The sequence below is a fragment of the Nannospalax galili genome, unplaced genomic scaffold (assembly GCF_000622305.1).
Source record: "Nannospalax galili isolate Female #2095 unplaced genomic scaffold, S.galili_v1.0 scaffold427, whole genome shotgun sequence".
In the NCBI taxonomy this organism is placed as follows: Eukaryota; Metazoa; Chordata; class Mammalia; order Rodentia; family Spalacidae; genus Nannospalax; species Nannospalax galili.
The window spans coordinates 950,952-972,215 of NW_008356259.1; the positions used below are offsets into that span (position 1 = coordinate 950,952).

Consider the following 21,264-nt stretch of genomic DNA (forward strand, 5'->3'; position numbering starts at 1 on the left):
TCCTGAGTTCTGGGATTAAAGGCATGCACCACCACGCCCGGCTATTTATTTATTTATTTTTTAATGGGGCTTTTGGCTACTCTTAACATTCTCCCTTCTGAAGAGGTAACCCTAAAATCTTTTAAGGATTAGATACAAGCTCTCAAATACTTTTGACATTTCTGGCCTTTGGAACAGAGTATGTTGCTAACAGTCCCAAGGACATTTTGACTTAGCCAAGAAACTGGAGACTTTTCTTTGGGGCCTTTTTTACCCTAGCTGCCTAGCCAGTTCCTACTTCTTATTCTTACCACGCCAGCCTCTGAAGGGGTTATCCAAATTGCCAATAGGGAATGGGGACGCAGACCGCTCTGTCTTCTTCCATGCTGAACAGGGACATAGGGTGAGGCAACTGGAGTACCCCTCCAGTGGGTCTATCTTTTTAAGATTTTTAAAAACTAAATTATCAAAACCATCCCTATCCTCCATTCATTTCCCTTCAATTTTCCCCCTATTCCTCCAATTGATAGTCTTTCCCAACTTCATGTGCTTTTTTGTTTTAAACTCACTGAGTCCACTTGGTGCTGACAGTATATACATGGGTTCAGGGTCATCTGCTGAAGCGTTGGTACCTCTGAGAGGCCACATCCTTGAAGAAAATTGACTCTCCTTCCCCCAGCAGCCATCGGTTGGATCAAGGACTCAACATAACACATGATACCCTGAATCTGTTTGAGGACAAAGTAAGGAATATGCATCATCTTGTAGGCAGAGGAAAGGACTTTCTGAGCAGGACCACAGTATTGAAGGTTATTACGACTAACAACTGAAAATGGGTCCTCATGAACCTGAAAAGCTTCTGTACAATGAAAGAGACCATAATTCCAGTGAAGAGGTAGCCTGTAGAGCAGGAAAAAGCCTTCTCCAGTTATACATCTGATAGAGGGTTAGTCTTTGGAATGTACAAAATGCTCTGAAACCTAAACACCAAGAAAACAAACAAATAATTTTAAAACTGGGCATGGAATTAAACACAGAATGCTCGAAAGAAGAAATACAAATGTGAGAATTTTTTAAATGTTCAATGTCCTTCAAATAATTTTGCAGATTCAGGTCAAATATTTAATGCTTAACCTTTTGGTTTTGTGTATGGTATGAGATGCACATCCAATTCATTATTCTGTACATTGATAGTTTTCCTAACACCATTTATTGAAGAAAATGTCTTTCCCCCACAATTATTGTTTGTTCCTGATATAGTCATCATAAGTCAACTGACTATGGATGTTTGGATTTATTTCTCAACTGTATATTTATCAGAGATTTTGAAATCAGGTAGGATGATGCTTTGTGATCAGGACTGCTTTAATCATTTGGAATGCTTTGTGGTTGCAGAAAATTTTTAGGTTTAAGGTTTATTTAAGTTTCATAATATATATCATTGGAATTTGATTGGGATTACATTGAATCTGTAGGTCATTTTGGATAATATGGAAAATTTGACTATTCTGCCAATCGAGACACAGGGCATCCTTCTATTATTTTGTGTCTTTTTCATTTTCTTTCAACAAGATTTTATGTTTTTGTGCATAAATATTTCACATTCTTGATTAAAGTTATTTATGTACTAGCATCATAACAGCATTTTGGAAATTTCTTTCATTGCAATGACTTCCTTATAGTACTTTCAGTTAGGAAGTACTTCAAGTTTTCCACTGGTTAAAAATTAAGTTATAATTTGATATCATTCTTCAATTTAAAAAATTGTTTTTATTTTATGTGATTTAGAAGAGGGCATGGGATCTCCTGAAACTGGAGTTACAGGTGGCTGTGAGTCACCCAGTGTGGGTGCCGGGAACCAAACCTGTGTCCTCTTCATGAGTAGCAAGTGCTCTTAACCACAGAGCCAGCTCTAACCCCCTCATTCTTCAATTATTAGCCAATCTTGTCATAATGCAATTACTCACTTGTATTACTTTCACAGTAGTAGATTATTTCTAAGTTTATTTCACTTTTGCATTTTGTAAGTTGCAACAGATGTTGAAATAGAAACTATACTGTGTAAACATTGCTTTATTGTATTTATACACGGCAGTGTTTTCTTTTGAAAGATATGTTAAACATTTTCCAAGAATTGGGCTCCATAGTTACCACAAGTTAAATCCCTATGTATTCTTAACCCTCCTGTGTTAATTTTATCATTATTATCATTATCATTATCACTATTTTATTACTATTGTTGTTGATTTGAGCATCTTTCAGTAGTAAATTCAAGGGAAAAATTAGCATTCTGATAGTAAGAGTGCGATAGCTACTAGGTTCCATTAATAAAAGCCATGTAGCCATGTGAGGAAACTTGTCTGTATAATTTGCTGATTATTTGTCTTTATTTTTAGCATTAATCTTGAATAATGTTGTAATTCAACAAAATTTAAATATTTTTTGCTTAATAATGCTCTGTAATTTGAAAGTCTTACTGAGATTGACTATTGACAATTCTTTTGTTTTATATCCACTTCCCTTGTACTGAAAAAACCTACCTCCCCCTTCTGAGCATCACTTTCTGCTGTTTTCATGGACACTCTGGTTGCTGTGCTGTCTGGGGCAGGAGCAAGACCAAGATCTCTCGCATTCGGATGATTCTAATTGATTTTACTTCAAGTATATTTAAACATATGCCCAGCATTTCATCTGCTAGGTATGCAGTCATGTGGTTAACAGGATGCAGAAATTATGATGATCACCAATAGTCCTCACACAAAGTGGAATGTGATTTAGCTGGCATTTGAGCTCTACGTATTGGCTGGATTGTGGAGAATAGAGGAAAGTGTGCAAAGGAAATTCTAGCCCACACTATCTTAGAATAAAATTCTGCTACTTTGCATATGTACCTTTTTCATATACATATGTCCTAGCAGCTTGTTCCAAAGATTGATCCTGGCAGAGCGTCCTACTTGAGAATGAAAATCTTCACTCAATAACTCAAAGGGCAAAACCAGAATCATTTATCTGCCTTACAACAACCGCAACCGCATCACAATACCCTGCTGGAAAAATAGGACTGCGTAGCCCTCCTCGTGCCTAGAGGTGTTGTGCTGCGTGGGGCGCAAGTATAGATTCAGCAGATGGAACACATGGCAAAGACTAATTGAAATACTCCAACTGGGAACAAGCCATGCACTTTCAGAGCCGTTTCTAGAATGTTGAAAATTTCTAGCAACACTGTATTTGTGATTTTGTTTATCCTTCTGGCCAGATTTCTTAGCTGTATGAAAAACCTGCTTTTGTAGAAGATGGGTTGTACACAATGCAGAAGTGAAAGGATTTGCGTAGTTCTAGAATTAACATGACCTGAAACTTATGTTCGAATAATGCCAATCGAGCTTTTCTTCTGTGGCATCAAACACATTGAGAACAGAAAGTGAGATAAATGCATGCCTGCTGTGTGTGTGACTTACGAAGTTTGCATAAATGTTATCTTTATGAGCAAAAGTTTCATTTTGTTGTGATTATAATTCTTTTTACATTTTGGCCCATTCAAGTTCCAATTTTTTTTAAGTTGTATAAAATATTTAATTTATTGATCTTTTGGGGGAATTTGATACATCACTATTACAACTGCACCATTAACCTTGCAGCTCCGTCAACATTAGCTGGTTCATTTCCATGGTGCTGCTGCTGAGGAACCAGCTCTTTCTGCGCAGGTTTAAGAGAAAGACGTTTTTGGAAAAGTTTGCAGGTTCCTTCTGTCTATTTGCAAAAGGTCTGTTCATTCTGTTAACTTTTCCATCATTCATAATGTTTATCTTTTTAAGATTAGTAGTAACTGGTTTTGCTTTGTTTTTGGCCTTGAAGTTTTTTTGACTGGCTAAATGAAAGACATTCCTGGACTTCTGCCCTTTTGATTTGTTCTTGGCCATTGTTTTGGGAACCACTCGCGGATGCTCAGGATCCAAGTGACGCCATCTGCAAACACAGGGCACAGCTCAAGTTCCAACTTTTTGCTGATTATACTATAGACCTAAAAATTCAGGCAGCATTTTCATTATCAGATATCTAAATGAAGTATGTAGACAGAAAAATAATACAGATATATGCATGGGAACTGTGTATAAAATGCTTTTTACTGAAAAGGAAATACTTTTCTGAATGAACTAACTTAAAAGTACAAAAGCCTTTACTGTTGAAAATGTAGTGCATAACTTTACCTGAAGTCATTGGCATCTTATACGCCAGCAAGCCATGGTTTTCACTTTACATTTCCTCTGCATATAAAACGCTACCCTAGTTCTGTCTAGTCCTTGTTCTATGCATGTCTCCCTGTACACCACTTGATCTCGTGAAGATGGACTGCCTGCTCTGTGATTGTTCATTAATAATGGGTTCCCTATGCTGTCTCACATCTTTAAAGTGGTTTATATTGTAAAACATGTGCTTAGTCTATGCAAAGAATAAAAATGTATTGATAGATGTTAAACTTAAGCATTCTTTTTCACAAATACCTAAATGTATTTACTATTCAGATTGTCAAATGTGAAAGCTCATTTTCGTACTTCTAGGGTATGGGGGATTGCTTTTAGGCCCAATTTTGTTTCGTGCAGCTTACCTTTTACTATTTCATCAGCAGCTCATAAAACTCACCAGAAGTATCTCTAGTTTGATTATTCACATTGATAAAAATGTTTTTTTAACAATATTTGCCAGAGGATTAAAATGGAAGCTGATGATTAAACATGTATTTCAGTATATCTCTGCGGCAGTGTTTTCTTAAGGGAATACGTTTTCACTGAAGAGCTCTCATGCACATATCGTATGACTCCAGGAATGAATTAACACTCTTGATCAAATTAATAAATATATTTTTAAATACCCCATTTAATCACAGTGATATCCTTCACCACTGACATTTAATATGACTCAGAAAGAAAACTTGGGAAGTTAGAGGTTGAGGGCTGGTGGAAGGATATTACCCTTTTTTTCTGAGAGGTTTAGCAACATAAGTCAAAAGTCCAGGGCTCCTGTTCTCAAAGGCAAGGGATCAGCAAATAGAGAGAAGGGAAGACTTTATATGAAATGGCAATACATATTTTAATGGGCTCTCAAGGACACTAATGTCAAACAGACAGAGCAAGGCCGGGCAATTAAAGGTCTCAGTTGATAGTGGGATTTAGGTTACATTCATCAGGTCAAGAAAGTGGTGTTTGGGTAGATTGGCTTGAGTTTGGGGGCTGACTGATGTGCCAGCAATGTGGTAGTAAGTTGGAACTGGAAAGTTTGACTATGAAAGTAAGGAGACAGAGTGTGGGTCTTCAGGAAGACAGCCCTGAGCACATCCTCTCTGTCTCTGTCTCTCTCATCTCCTCCTCCTCTCTCTGACTCTTCCACCCCTGTTCCCCTGTTCTCCTTTTCTCTTCAAAATAGTTTAAACACATGCATATCAGATCTCCAAGATGCCATTTTATTTCAAATACTGATTGTTTAGACAAATAATTCCTTTTCACTCTGAGAGTTGTAGTTTGAGATAGAAGTGACTGCTGGGTGAGGAGAACCTGTTCCTTGGTCGATGCACTAGCATTTAGATTGGCTTACAATTCCTGAGTCACTTGAGGCCAGCTATATGCAGAGATTTTAGTCTTATTTGTCTTAAGAAAGGCCTGCATAAAGTAACACATTTTCAGAATAGTAGCATGGAATCTAGCATAACTTTTAATTATATGCGCTGTTCCATTCTGAAAATAGTTTGTAGTTATGCTGTCACATTATGCAAATTTCTGTATGGCAACTACTAACTAGATTCTTTGAACCATATATACATTTGTAGCAGTTTGACTCCGATTATATTTCTGGTAGAGTTCACTAAAGTATCTTAAAGTCAATCACTTATTTTCTGTTTCTGCAGTACCATTGTCATGAACATCTGATCATCCTCAAAATACCTGATATAAAGATCAAACATAAAACAAAGCTACTCATATATAGAGGGATATCAACCTATTCTTGGCAAAGTGTAAGGCAGCAATTCAGGTACCCTGCTGTTACAGTGTCAGTAATTGTCTACATATACTCAGTTACAAATGTGTTCAGAGTTTTCCCCTGATAATGATGATGCTAGGATTTTTTCCCCCCAATGAGCATTATTATTTTCTTTTGGTCTTTTTGAGACAGAGTCTCCCTCTAACGCCAGCTGACCTGGAATTCACTATGTAGACCAGGCTGGCCTCTGTCTCACAGAGATCCACTTGCCTCTGCCTCCTCCCTGAATGCTGAAATTAAAGGTGTGTGCACTATTCCTGGCCCAAATAAACATTTAAAAAATTATTTCAGATGTTTTTTGTTGTGAGTATATGGAACCCACAAATAATTGGATCTCATGTTCATTCTTTCAAAGCAAACAAGCCCAGGGGTCTTACCTGTGGATTGAAGGGTCAGTAACTTCTTTTAGGAAGCAACTGCCGTTTATGCCATTTTATGGCTTTATGTGATGCATATATCATGTGTGAGTTATGAGAGAATTTCATGTGATGCATATATCATGTGTGAATTATGAGAGAATTTCACGCCATGCTTAGTTCAGCAGTGTCTTAACCAGGTATACCACAATGTCATGCACTTACCTGCTTTTATTAATGTGCATGATTTTAGTACATCTATATTATTTTCATTAGTGTATATTCATTATATATGGTGCTGGGTTATCTAATGACATTTTCATACAAATATATAATGTACTTGAGCATAATCTCTTATGACCCACCTATGTTGGGTCCGTAGTTTAGCAATTGTGACTACTGCTGAAATATGTAAATGTGACATCCTTGGGGCATGTACCCAGGAGTGGTCATGTGGTCGATCTATATTCAGTTTCTGAGGAATCTCCACATTGATTTCTTTAGTAGCTAGACTAATTCATATTCCTCACAAATGTGTGTAAGAATTGCCTTCTGTCTGCATCCCCACCAGAATTTGCTGTTTTCTTATTGACTGCCATTCACTGGCATGAGATGGAATTTTAGTGTAGTTCTAATTTGTATTTGTCTGATGGCTAGTGAGGTTCAACATTTTTCATGTTTACTGGCTTTTTATACACCATATTTTTGAGAGGATTTCTTTGAGGGTCTCCCTGTAGTCCCAGCTGGCCTGGAACTCTATATAGACGAGGCTGACCTCAGTCTTCCTGCCTCTGCCTTCAGAATGCTGGGACTAAAGGTGTGTGCCACCATGTCCAGCTATACTTAATCTTTTGAGAACTGTCTGTTCATTTTAGTAGCCTATCTGTTGACTGGGTTGGTTTCCTGTTACTTAGTTTTTTGAGATCTTTGTTTTATCTTTATTTTAATCTTCTGTCAGATAGATGTGTAATTAGTAACGACTGCCTTCTGCTGTAGGTTGACTCTTCACTTGATTGTTTCCTTTGCTGGGCTTTTAATATCATGAGATCCTACTTGTCAGTTGGCATTATTTCCTGAGCCATTAGAGTCCTCATGGTGCAAACGCTCAATCTAATCAGTACATCGTCTCCTTTTTGGTTTTGGCATGTCATCTCCAGCAGCAAAAGAGAAGAACCTACACCCCACAAGAAGACCAGCTACTTAGCTTCTCCTTTCATTTGCCAGGTATTTGGTCAAGTGCTGGTGACACAGTAGAATACAAAACACATCAAATCTCTACCTTCAAATGGCTTTTATTCCACCATAGAGTTACAGAGATTAAAGCCATACACAAATTTATTTCAAGTGGCGATTAAGTTATATGACAAAATAAAATGGAGTGGAAGTGAGAAGAGATTGCTGACAGGAACTGTACAATTTAGCCTGTCCTTGATATGACTTAACACCATCTATTCAATATTCATATTTGCATGACTCATTGTTATAGTCTGTCTCTAAGCGTAGATTTACAGTCTCTGTTGTCATTACCCTGATAGTCTTGATAACTACCTCTAACTACATCATTTGCAGTATTTATTATTACATGGGCAAGGGCACCTGGGGATCAGAATAATTAAAAAGATCCAGGTCTACACCCATGGTAACAAAGGTTCATAGTATTACTTGTTTTTATCAGGCATATGCTTTACAATCTCAGCGAGCTTTTTAAAAATTTAAGGTAGCATATGGAATAATGGGATTCATTATGGCATCTTCACACAAACAACAGAGTATAAGTTGCTGTGCTTTGTTCCCTTTCTTTCCTCTTCCTCGCCATCCTCCCTCCTGCTCTTTCTGCCCTCCAGATGTTCCCTTTCTCCCTCAGTTACCTCCTCTTTGTGTTTTCCTGTTGCATATGTTTTTCCACCCCTCATAATATGTCTTTTTCTCTTCTCAGTCTCCTCTGTGACCTACAAACACCTAGATATAAATACATAAACCACATATAATTTCAAGTTTAGGTTCCACAAGCGAGAGAACACACATGGTATTTCTTTCCTGAGTCAAGTTTATTTCACCTAACATAATAAATATTATGATTACATTTTTCTTTATGGATACATAAAATTCTGTTTTGTATACTTACCATATCTCTTTACCTGTCTGCTTATACTGTGATTATGCTTTGAAAAGTTAATAATGAGTAACATTAATCATTGCTTTGTCTCCCTAAGAGTCCATTTCTGACTTTAACCCCATTCATTGAAGGTTCTTAAGCTATTTATCAAAAAAAAATCAGTAACTAAAGTTATCAATATAGCTATATAACAAATCTTGGTAATGCTTGCTTTAAGTGATAGTGTGCTTTCTGAACCAAAATGAATTTTACTTGTATAACTTGTAGTATTTGGGTAAAAGCCTTGGTTCTTTGCTCTTTCTTTGTAGAAACAAATCTGGTATGAATTAGTTTTGCCATCCAAGCATTATATAAAGAGTAAATTCTCCTGACCTTTTCACAGTGTTACAGTAGCTAATGTTAATAATAGTAATGCATAGTTCCCACTAGCTCTGCAAAATGAGCAGCATATATTTTAAAATGAAGGTGACTTGCTTGGTGTCCTTTTATTAAACAATTAAACAGTCCACAGAGAGCACTACATAACTACGTAAAGAAATAACGCTGATATTAAAATACAATATAATGAGTTGGTTTCCTCCACACTCTACGTGCATTTATTTCTTTTGTAAATAGGTTCTCGGCTTAGACAGCTGTAGCTTCACTCCTTATAGTGTTGCATATATACATATGCTGAATTTCATTATGCTTCCAAGCAAACGACAAAATGATTTTAGAAACAATACAGATTTCCAAGTTATAGTGGAGTTCCCATTAACAAAAGGATAAATACGTTGCTGAATTTCATTTTTCATTCCACACAAAAGACCCTCACAGTCCTCAGAAGTCAAAGACTATCCTGAAAGAGATACAACATAGCACCTATTGATAATAAGTTCAGTTTTACAATTAGCTCCAGTTACTGGTATCAGTCTTATGCATAGCAGTATGCAAATACACCCTGTCCTCTTCATTTCTCCTTGCAGTTGCACAGATCACTTGACTGCTTCTGTCTTACAGCTGCCATCACTTTTCCAGATTAAGAGGAGCCAACGTGTTTTGTGCTTTCAGTATTTAGCACAGTTCCACCAGGCTGGTAGAATCCTTTGGTAAATCATAATGAAAATCATTTCTTACTATCAGAACTTCAGCATCTGAATATAAGCATAATGACAGCTGATGATTTTATAACTATTTATAACTTATGAGGAACTCTTAGATACATCTTTGAAATTTTTATTGGGCTTTCAATGTTCTTGTAAGATTGATAGATTTGGCAAGAATGAATGTCCTTGCCTAATTTAGTGATCAATTCCCTCTGGTTAATGACAATTTAATTTTTAAAAAAATCCTTGAAAATCCCTTTTACCTAATGAAATATGAAAAGATATACATATCTTTTTAAAATTTTTATCTGTATGTATGAAGTTCCCTTTAGATGCCATGCTGATTTTAGACTCTCTAATCATAATTTCAGAGAACCCTTATTAAATTACCCTCTGCATCCATGTTGTATATGAGTGTGTTAAGGTATATGTTATATAATGAATGAATCCATAGTGTATGTAAGATACATGCAGTTTCCATTTGGCTGTTTAAGTGGCAGAATTACCATTTTGTCTAATTACCAGTTTGAATTTTATTTTCATTAATAACATTTACAATCAAGATCCCATGGCTGATGGAAAAATTCATTGATTAATCTAGGCTGTAACACATTGTTAGAGTCATATTACCATAGAACATCATGATATGTATATTCTATGATAGAATGGTGCCGTAGTAATGTGAGGCTTAATTAAATTTATTAACTTTGCTTTATAAATGTGATTAAATAGTTATCACATTTTTAAAACCTTGATTGGCAAATTTTTGTTAGGACATTCATATGTACATTGTCAACTTGGAAGTGAATTTGTGGAGAGGCAATAATTCAACATTTATATCCATTAGTACACTTAAAGTTTATTAATAACATTTCAAGCACCAAAAATAGTTCTGTCATGAAGCAGCTAATCAGCATGAGGCAAATATTAATATTTCACATTTGTGCACAATTTGTTCTACCAGTAGGTCCAAATAACCCAAAGCATGGGCCTCACTAATCTGACTGTATTTCACTCCTCAAGATTAGTGGATAGAAAGGAAAATGTAATCTAGCACAGACATGTTCTGTAATCTGCCTTAATAGGAACACTATAACATGGAAATGAAATTTTAAAATAAGGTCCTAATGGAACCAGATGTTGATTTTTCACTAGGATACAAGTCTAGGAAATGTTATAACTATTAATTTATCCTTTTGTTAATGGGGCTCCACTATAACTTGGAAATCTGTATTGTTTTTTAAAATCATCTCTTTGTCATTTTCTTGGAAGCATAAACATTCTTTTAGGAACCATGGAGTTCCATAACATGCTTCCCCGACAAGGCACAGTAACAACACATTGTCTACTGCATTTCCACTAGGGGGTGATCTCCTATTGAAAGTAATAAGAGGAGACATTTGAAAATGTGTTCCTGATAGGCTAGAAAGCTCTTGACAAAATGCCTTAAGTAATAGCTAAATCAGCATCTAGACTCTGGATTCATCAAAAGGATCTTTAAAATCTTTATTACACATTTACAAAGCACACAACTGTAAATTTTTAAGGTAAATATGTTGGTCAAACATTTCTTGCTTAATTTTCAAATTTCAATAGTATTTATTTTCTCATTAATATAGAATAAAAGGGACATTTTATGAAAGAGAGCTCTGATTTTGCTTCTTTTCTAAAGAACATATCATATTCTAGAGAGTAATTTTTCCACATATTATGTATGTTGGAAAATATGAGATGGGATTTGAGAAAGTGTTAGAATCTGGCAGATATTAACTCAGATTGAAGTTTCATGCATTGTCTCACTTGAATAAGAAAGTGTTCTTATTCGAACTATAAATGACTTGAGAATACTGCAGAACCCCAGAAGAGGGGAGAGGTAGAAATTGGGTATTAAGTAATAGGGGATGAAATAGAGAAAGGAGGTCTAGATACGCTTGGAAAATCATCCCTTCCAGAACATTAAAGTATGGAAATACTGGAATTGGAGGTCCCGAGCAACCTGTGACTAAGAAAGAGAAAGAAAATGTCACCATATATGGTGGCACAGGCCTGTAAATTCCAGTACTCATGAAGCCAAGGCAGGAGAATTGCCATGAGTTCAAGGTCAGTCTGGACTACATAGCATATCCTGTTTCAAAAAAACAAGAAAAAGAGCTGGTAAGATAGCCCAGCTGCTGAAGGCACCAGGTTTGATCCCCAGAACATACATAGTAGAAAGAGAGAACCAACTCCACCCAGTTGCCCTTTGGCCTACACACACACACACACACACACACACACAATCAATCAATCAATCAATCAATCAATAAGTAGATAAGTAAATAAATGTCATTTTCACAAACTAGAAGAAGGAACGGAAGGAAAACTGGTTGCTTCGGACTTTTCTTCACCATAGGATTTGCAATGACTTTGAAATTGAGCTACAGGTTTTTGGTGAGGGTTTTATAGAGTTAACTTTGTTTTTCACTTAATTTACTGGTAAAGATTTGATTAAAGCTTTAGTTTTACTCAACACTTTGACCAAAAGAGCTGTATTTAAAGTTGCACTGGATAGCCCGATAGAATAAAAGAGAAGAGAAGCTGATTTTCTTCCTCTGCTGTGGCGTCCACAGTAGTTCACAAGGAGGAGGAGGAGCTAGTCTTTGCTCCACAGTACATATGATTCCTAAGAAGGATGCTTTAACATTGTGAAAGGCGAACCCACAGGAACCACAATCTAATCTGTGGTTTTCATTTTGCACAGAGCCTTTATGCTGACAATATATGAAACTCAGATTTTGTAAGATCTGCCTTGAGCCTTTGGGAGATGATCTCTAGAGTGGGTTGACATGAACATGTGTATTTTTTCCTAAATTGGATGGAAAATCCAAAGAACTTACTGTGTAAATTGATACACAATGCAGAAACAGGTCATCATTAATATGCTGTGGACTTCACACATCATTAACTTTTGGACTTATTAAATCTAAGTGAAATGTGTAGCATTATAAGAGAAATTTAAACTTTGTATAGGTGTCTTCAAGAGGAAGATTTAAAATCTTTCAGATGCTCCAGATTTAAGAACACAAAGGTTTGTGCAGCGTTGCTGTCGTCGGGGTTGAGCTGTTGCTGGGAACAGTGTTTATTGTACTTTCAACTTCACTGACACTTCATTTCTTATCTGTTGGCTGTTGTTTATGTACAAACTTCCATGTACTTAACACTGAAAGTGCTGTGTGATAATATGAAACTATGCCACTCAATGAGCTACCTCACTCACTGACACACAAGCTCACGTGGCATTGCCCAGCCCATGGCATGGATCCTTCAAATCTGTGCTCATCACAGCACAAATTCACCTAGCTATGGATCTTCAGGATGAGCAACCAATAAATGTAAAAACCTCGATGCCAAGAATACACCGTACTGTACTTTTAACAGCATAGGAGGGATTGAAGTAGTGCCTGTTAAACCAGCTGGAGATTATTATTCTTTACACACCATAGTGGATTGCTGCAAGTATACATTTTTAAAAGCCTGAATATATGTAGGGTATTTTATCTAAGGTCTCAGATATGTCAAGATCCAGCTGTTACTAAGTTTGTGAACACATCTGACAATCAGCCCAAGTGTTTAAAAAGCTCCGTCTGTTTAAACAGAGAGCTTTCCTTAACTGTGTGATTCTTCATGTTGTTCAACAAAAGGTCCTAGTGTAACCATTGTATTCAGGAGGCGTATTGTCTGTTTTCACAGGTCAAGGTGATAGTTTCTGACTGAACATAGCCTCTTCTGAAAAGTGTTTAAATTGTCCTAATAAATAGACGTCTGCTTTGATCAAGCAAACAAAAGTGAAGAAGTCAGTATTTTTTAGTTACTAGGTGAATCCCATAATCTGCCATGCTCAGAATTTTTTTTCAACTATCTAGAAAGAAAATGCTAACAGCTAGCCACAGGTGCAATGAGATGGCAGTGAATAAAATATAGCATGCAATTGATGTCACATATTCTATTTTAGTGAACATATACATAAGATTACTAGCTGTGGTGAGGCATGTTGAGTGGTTGACTCAGCTACTGCGACATTCGTGAGGTATACAGTACTTCATCCCATTTACAAAAGAGAAGATGGAGTCCAGTGCTTTCCTGAGGGAGAGTCTCTTCCAATTGATCTCCGAGTGTGGTCACTGAATCAGCTGCATCATAAGTTTCCTATTCAGTAGCCTTACAGGGGTCCTGAGAATTTGGGTTCCTAAGTATGAAAACGCCCTGCCTCTGGTCTGAGCACACCAGGAATGCTGGCACTGCACTCTGACTCATTCAGCATGTCCTGTTCTCTGCATGGAAGCACTCCACTGCAGAATAGTCTTCATTAGGAGTCAATGGCAGTGCCCATGATGCATCTCTGGCGCTGAGTTTCTTCTGTTTATTTGCAGATATATGGGCTGGTATTGCTCTCGGTTTGCTCCCTATGTCAACTGAACAAGTTGCCAATAAGGTCTTGAGCAGAGATTTAGAATATGAGATCAAACAAGAGAAATAGGAGAATAAGATTATAGAGATATTGTAATCACTTTTATTATTTCAATCAAAACCCAAATCATTTTCCCTTCTAGTTCCCTTTGTTCAATTCTGTCCTTGTTCCCCTTTTGTTTGGCAAAATCTCTCAGTGGTTAGCAAAATAATGCAGAAAATTACAGTGATGGAGGCATTTGTAGCTGATATTTAGAGGTAATTAGAAGTCACATTTAAGCAAGTAGTATTAACCATTCATACAGCTGTACTGGGATGAGAGCTGTATTATATTTAGAATTCTGTAATCATGAATCACACTGTTAAAATCTCGTATGTATTTAAATCAGAGAGAATTATGTATAAGAATTTGAGGTAGAATATCAGATAATGTTCACAACAGGGAAAATAACAAATGATGAATTCATATATTATTTTTCTAATACATTTGAGATTTAAAACCCATTTGTGTAAATCAAACATAATATCCTAATATATATTTTGCTCAAAATTCATATGTTTACTGTATCCACATTAAACACAAGGGTGAGTTTCAAACTCTATTTGAGAGTTTGTTAGATATCGTTCTGTGTGCTTTGTCATCTCTTAGTGAAATAAAGCTCACAACAGGCATTTACACTGAAAACCAAAATAAGTCTATTCAAAGAACATTTTAAATTGGGTCAATAAAATATGCTTTTTAGAAGAAATAGTAACTCAGAATTATATAAAATACTGGCCTGGCAGTCAGAAAGCGTGCATATACATGAGCTTTGACAGAGTTGGCATCTGGGAACGTGGTGAAACCACCCCCTGTTGCTACATGTCAGTGTCCAACTGCAATCATCAATCCTGTGCATCCCAGGCAGGGAGGAGAGAGGATCTGCAGGACCCGCCAACCAGAGTGCCCCAACCAGCCATACCTATTGACCAATGGAACTGTTATTACAGTGCTTTTTAAGCAGTACACATGAATCTGCTTTTGCTCAAAAGTATGTTTCCATTGAAAAGTATTGCCACAAAGCAGGAAAGTAACAACATTCTCTCTGTTCCTGGGAACCAATATAAATTAGAAATATACATTTTGAAATTATACTCACTTTTTTTTTGTTGCCACCAGAGAAAGGCATTATGGTTTTGGACTTGGGAAATGTTTTTTTTCTCTCTCTGTTTTACACTGAATCGTTTTATGAGACTTGTATTTTGTTCATATTCTGTTTCTTTGTAGTAATAAATGATTTGTGTAAAAAAAAAGTCTAAACAAATACATTATCATTGTACATTTGAAACCCCAAATAATGGTTTTTCCAAATGTAGTTATTATTGGAGCACACATTATCTTAAGGTACTGAGATATGTTAAAGCTCAAATAAAAAGCACTTTCAAATTGGATTTAAGGCTAGCTCCACAAGAGAGAAGCCATCCTTCACAATGTTATCAGGACTGAGAACATGTCGCTAGATCGATCACAGACCCTGGGGGAGAACCTATTACTATTCTGCTGAATGGATCTAGCATCAAACCAACTTCTAATGACTTATCACTATATCCATAGATCAGTGCGTCTCTCAACCCTCATCAGAGATTTTATTTATTTATTTATTTATTGATTGATTGATTGATTGATTGATTTGCAGGCAATTAGTACAGAGACCCTGATCTGATTGAAATGCAGAGGATAAGAGACTATAGAGTTCTCAGCCTTAAATGGGACATTTGTTTCACATCCCCTCTTTCCAAGGCTCAAGAATCACTGTGAAAGAGGCAGCAGAAAGATAATAGGTAGTAGACGACTGCATTGAAACAGTGGTTTTTTTGGACACAATAGGGTACTTGCACATCTGAACTCATAGCAGTTGTGACACCACGCATAAAACCATACATTGTATGAAATTCTCAAAGAACTAATACAGATCTGAAAAAACTCTAAAAATAAAAAATGGATAAAGAATCCTGCATTGTATGTAGAGTATGCAGCTATGCCAAAAACTGTAGAAATACATTTAAGGAGACATTAAAGTCAGTATTCTTGAATTTAGGTGATTTTATCTCCTTACTTTTTATCAGGCTTCCACTATGAGATCAAAATATGATTTTTAGATATGACCTTGCTAGGTAGCCCAGGCTGCCCTAAAATTCATAGCCTCCTGGGTGCCTGGATTAGAGACATACAACAACACACCAACTTTCATGTTTTAATTATAATCCTTCATATTTTATTATCTGAATAATAAAAAAATAGCTAAGCAACCTATAGTGTTTCTCAGCCAGAGGATCAGGAAAAAAGCTGTCAATGTAAGGGTAGGTGCAGAAAAGGTTGGGAAGGACATGTGAAGGGGACTAGTGTGTCGAGGCCTGAAGGCCTGCTGGACATTGTCATCCTCATGACCCAAAGCTTCTAAGTGGAATTATAAACATAAAAATATAGTTTTTAGTTTTTATCATATGAAAAGTAATAATAGCACCCACCTCATAATGGTGTTTTGAAAATCAGGGAGCCAATATTTATAAAGTACCTGGAACATGTCTAGTACTTAATGCCATGGCAGTGTCTGACAAATGCAGGAATTAATTAACCACAAACTTCATCTAAAGACTTTTCATATGATGTTCCTGAAGCAAGTGCTGTTGTTGAGATTGTCCTTGCCAATTTCAAAATGTCTCCAAGCACTTGAAGGGTTGCCTTCCAGTCTGTCTGTTCCTGGATGGTGTCATCTTACACACCCAGACTGCAAGATCTTGTTCCCTCTCCTGAGTACCTGTCTGTCTTGCAGGAGCCTCTATCCTTAGTTGACTCCTAAAGATCCCACTCTGCTAATTCACAATCCTCCTTGAATTAGACCTATGAACTGTTAGCATGTTCTCACTTAGGAATGTGCAACTGAGATATCTTAAAGCCCTGATAAAGAACTCCATCTGTGTGTAGATTATTAGTGTAGCTATACCATAATTGGACAAGAAATCATTTAGGAAACATTGAAGGACTTTCTTGAATTTAGGTGACTTTATTTCTTTTCTTAAATTTTCATCAGTCTTCCACAATGATATTGGTAGATTATGATAGGAGGGCTGGTGAGCTGGCACAGCAGGTAAAGTAGCTTGCCACACAAGCTAGAGACCTGAGTTCGATACCCAGAACCCCATAAAGATGGGAGATGAGAACAAACTCCACAGATACCCTCTCACTTTTGCACATGTACTGTGGCATGCACACACACGAGTGTATATATCTGAGCATAAACACACAGAATAAATAAAGGTTTTTTGTTTCTATTTTTTTTTTTTGTCTTTTTTGAGACAGGGTCTCCCTGTAGCCCCAGCTGTCCGGGAACTCATTATGTAGACCAGACCAGCCTTGAACTCACAGAGATCCGCCTGCCTCTGCCTCCTGAGTGCTGGGATTAAAGGCATGCACCACCACGCCTGGCATAAATAAAGTTTTGTGTGCTAAATAAGAAAGATTTCAATAGGAATAATTACAGAAAGGATTTTCGTCCCTGAAATCTTATTCCCTACTTCCAAAAGAAAGCTTTAACTTTTCTGTTTGTCTTCTTTCTTGTCTTTATTTCCATAAACACAAAGTACACAATTATCTTCTGAGCATAAAATTAAGGTTTTCTGGGATTTTTGTTGTTTTTGTTTGTTTGTTTGTATTTTTGAAATAGGATCTCCCTGTAGCTCCAGGGGCCTCAAACTCACTATGTAGACCAGGCTGACCTAGAACTCACAGAGATCCACCCTCATTTGCCAAGTGCTGGGACTAAAGGCATGCGCCACCACACCTGGCAGGTTTGCTGTCTTAATGGTAACATGTTTATGTTCCTAACTACAGCATTAGGTTGGAAATGGTTACTGGAAAGCAATGCATAATTTTTTCACTGTAAGAATTCTTATAGTGTTTTCCTGTATTTCAATATTTTCTGACATTCTTTTATGCCTTTGACTCCAGAATACCACAGTTTGAATTCCTTCTTACGATACTTCCTTTTTTAAAAAAAAGTATTTTATTTAGTATTTTTATTTTACGTGTATGAGTGTTTTATCTGCAGGTGTGTAAATGCACCTGTCATTCAATGCATGCAGAGGCCAGAAGAGGGCATCAGATCCCCTGGGACTGAATTATGGATGGTTATCAGCCACCACGTGAATGCTGAGAACTGAACCCAGATTCTCTTCAAGAGCAGACAGTGCTCTTAACTGACGAGCCATTTCTCCAGTCCCAATATTTCTTTTTTAAATTTTTATATACTTATATTTATTGTATGTGTATGAGTGGTCTGCCTGCATTGTATGTAAGTGCACCCATGTCATGTAATGCGTATGGAAGACAGAAGAGGGCATCTGATCCCCTAAGACTGGAGTCACATACAGTTGTTGGTCTCCATGTGGGTGCTGGGAACTGAACCTAAGCCCTCTGCAGGAGCAGTCAATGCTCTGACCCATCTCTCTAGCCCCATTATGCTTCTTGAGGGTGAAGGTTCTGATCACTGTACAGGGTTAGAATCTGACACCTTATTTTTCTCTCTTTATGTTTATAAAACACTCAGCCATCCTCTTTAACCCTTTAATGTTGTTTACTTCTGCAGGTCTTCTGTCCAGATCTATCCATATTTTGCTAATTTAGAAACTGACTGCCCCCCCTTAGTTACTGTAGTATTGATTTTGCAGACTTCCTGTCTGTGACCAGGTATCCTACTGAATTTCCAACTGCCATGAGGAAAGTGCAGGAAATCACTTGGCAATAAGTAACACTTGGTCTGAGCCTAGTCATGTACACAATAACAGCACTTCTGTCAGAGCTGCTTCTTTGAATGACATTGTCTTCTGCTCTTCCTTGGAAGAGGAACCTAGGGAAGTAGAGAAGCCCTGTCCCCTTGAAGCATCTGTGAAACTTTGTGTCAGCTTCCTCCTGTAATGGGTCAGACATTCCTCCCTTGCCCTCCTGGGCTCTCACTGATCATACTGGAGGTTCTCATTTCTTGCATAGGGGCTGCCTTTGGTCCCTCAGTGCATCATCCATCCTGAAGGACCCACTCACTCAGCATTCCTGAGTGAGTCTAGTGATTCCCTTATTTGTTTCCCATGATTATTTCTGGAAATCCCCTCCTCAAAGTTTGAAGACACTTCACCCAAGTAGCAAGAACATTTCCAACAGTAGAAAGAAGGGAGTTCTACTGACACAGCCTTACTCAGCCATAATAATTATCTTAGAAGTGTTCACACACATGGGACAAAGATGGAGTATATAATGTTCCTTCTCTGACATGATAAAGCTATCAGGTCTATCTTCAGAATCAGAATAAACATTCCATATTTCAAAACATATGTTATTGGGTGTTATCTTTTGTATCTGATATATCATTCTTGCATTTTACTCCTATAGACTGTGTGAGAGCTCAAATGAATCAAATAGCAGGAGGATCTGTGGGCAGTATTAGTGCTATAACTTCCAGTCAGGAGGAAGCTTAATAGGCCCACGCTTTTCTTTCCTGCTGATGTAACAGTCACCATACTGGCTGTGAAGAACTGTTCTACCTCAGTGGGCAATTGATTAATGCCGAATGGACTGATCCTTCCTGATTTCATTAGTTCATCACCTGCTGCAGTAGACACCTGGCCACTTGCATAGACTGCCTGTGATAGCAGAGCACATCTGTGCTGCTCACTGGAACACAGGCCTGAGCCAGTGCCAGAAGTGAAGGTCAGGAGATACAGCAGGCTCTCCAAGCCAAACCAATCCAGAATTTGCTCTCTCAAAAGCTCAGTCAGCATAATTCTAGGAGACTTGGCTGACTTGTCTTGATGGAAAATCACCTATCCAGTTTAGCTTAAATCATCTTAGTTTTAATGAGTTGTACTAAAAATAGAGTTTGATTTTTGACACTCATATAGAAAATTTGGCATCATTTCAAGGAGTGGGAATAGGCTGTCTTTGGGGAATAGTTTAAGAAGACAGTAGAAAACATCTGAGTTCTTGTGAAGTTTCCTAATGTCTAACAACACTTGTAGCTCACAGGGAGCTAATGGGAGAGTGCTAAGGACTAACAAGGCCTAGAACTCTGCCACAGTGGTGTGAACAGTGAGTTACATATATCCACACAAGGAGAGTTTAGAACCTGAGTGATGGTGCATTATAAAGGAGTGGGAAAGCAATTGGGATGCTGTGTACAAGGATGCAGAGGAACAGGGAGACATGCTACAGGTTAGTAACCTCATCTCTAAGGAACAAAGTGATGGCAGGATGTTGGTGATGAAGGATGTAATAAAAGGCTCACTAATCTAAGGCTACATAACAAGCAACAATGCCAGACAGGCGATACCTTCTTTTGAGTTGTTGGCCAGGGTGGCTAAAGTGACTCCCAGATAGTAACCCAGCATAGAACTGGGAAAATGAACAGCAGACCCCAATCTTATCCAAAGGAATATTGACAACTGATTCCTGCTAGATGAGGAACAGCTGACCCTCCTAAAACAAAGACCTCTAGATAGGCTGACTAGATTCACCAGAAGGGCAAGTAGTGGGGAATGGCTGGGGATGCCGACAACACAGCAGACAGTAGCAGGGATATCAGAGTATAAGGGCTCTAGTGGGGGGAGGGAGGCTATGGGAGGGTGTTATCTGGGAAGTGGGTGTAAAAATAAATTAATTTAAAAAGATTTTTAAAAAATGGCTCACTAATCATGTAGTTTGGAACCAGTGACAGACTCTTGAATTTTCATGGCCTGTTGGGAATAGAGGTCTGGTTTTTCTCATTCCTTTTCCTTTCACTTTGACACTGAATACACACACCAAGTCTACTCTCCAGGCAGCTATTTTAGCTATTTGTTTTTTCCATAAACAAACTATCTTGACATATAATAAACAAAGTCTTGACCTTTCATTCATATTTACTGTGCTTACAAAAGTTTGTAAGGATGTATTCTTTTTTATTTTATTTTTTTAGAAAAAAATTTTTATTTTATTATATTTATTCTACTAAGTTTACCAAAGCAGAAGAGTAACCTGCTCCTCAGTGTGTGGTCCACAGACTAACCTCATTGGCATCCTCTAGTTGCTACTCAGAAATGCACAACTTCTGATCTCAACCCAGGCTTTTGGAAAAAATATGCACTTTAAAAAATTCTCATGTGAAAAAAAATTCTCATGTGACTGTATTGTATTAGAGATTGAGAGGTCTGCAAAATGCTTTTCAATGAAGGTTGAAGGTAT

The 21,264-nt window shown here is 37.3% G+C and overlaps 1 protein-coding gene and 1 pseudogene across 1 annotated transcript in view; one reads left to right on the plus strand and one right to left on the minus strand.

The window, feature by feature from the left end:
* Positions 1 to 21,264, plus strand: part of Chsy3 (chondroitin sulfate synthase 3) — a 287,344-nt gene that overhangs the window by 184,127 nt on the left and 81,953 nt on the right. The window lies entirely within an intron of this gene.
* Positions 3,592 to 4,018, minus strand: LOC103751044 (annotated as a pseudogene).